We start from the raw sequence: 396 nt of genomic DNA on the forward strand, positions 1-396 counted from the left end.
GTGGGGGTTGGTGAAAGCCTCGAGCCAGGCCGGATTCACCGTAATGGACAACAGCGAATGTTGCTCTGACCGTGCGACTGGGGAGCTGCGTGCGTGAGGTGTGAATTAAGAGAAGTAAATAAATTGTGCAAGACTTCAGGTTAACGCTCCTAGCAACTCATATTCAACTCTCCACTAGCAGTTTGTGTTTCAGTCCTCTCTTTAGTTTGATTAACTAGAATTAATTTGCCTAAACTTTAAGTTGAAAGATATCCGAGGTGGCTCTCTTAGAACTTAGAACTGCTGGATGAAGGAATAGAAAATTGCCCAGAAACGCCATGCACAAGCTGGGCTGCCTGTTTCCCAAGAGCTCCCCCAGCTCCTCCGGTGTTTCCGTTGTGGACGTTGCTGCATTTT

The sequence above is a fragment of the Buceros rhinoceros genome, unplaced genomic scaffold (genome assembly GCF_000710305.1).
Source record: "Buceros rhinoceros silvestris isolate BGI_N320 unplaced genomic scaffold, ASM71030v1 scaffold22052, whole genome shotgun sequence".
NCBI lineage: Eukaryota > Metazoa > Chordata > Aves > Bucerotiformes > Bucerotidae > Buceros > Buceros rhinoceros.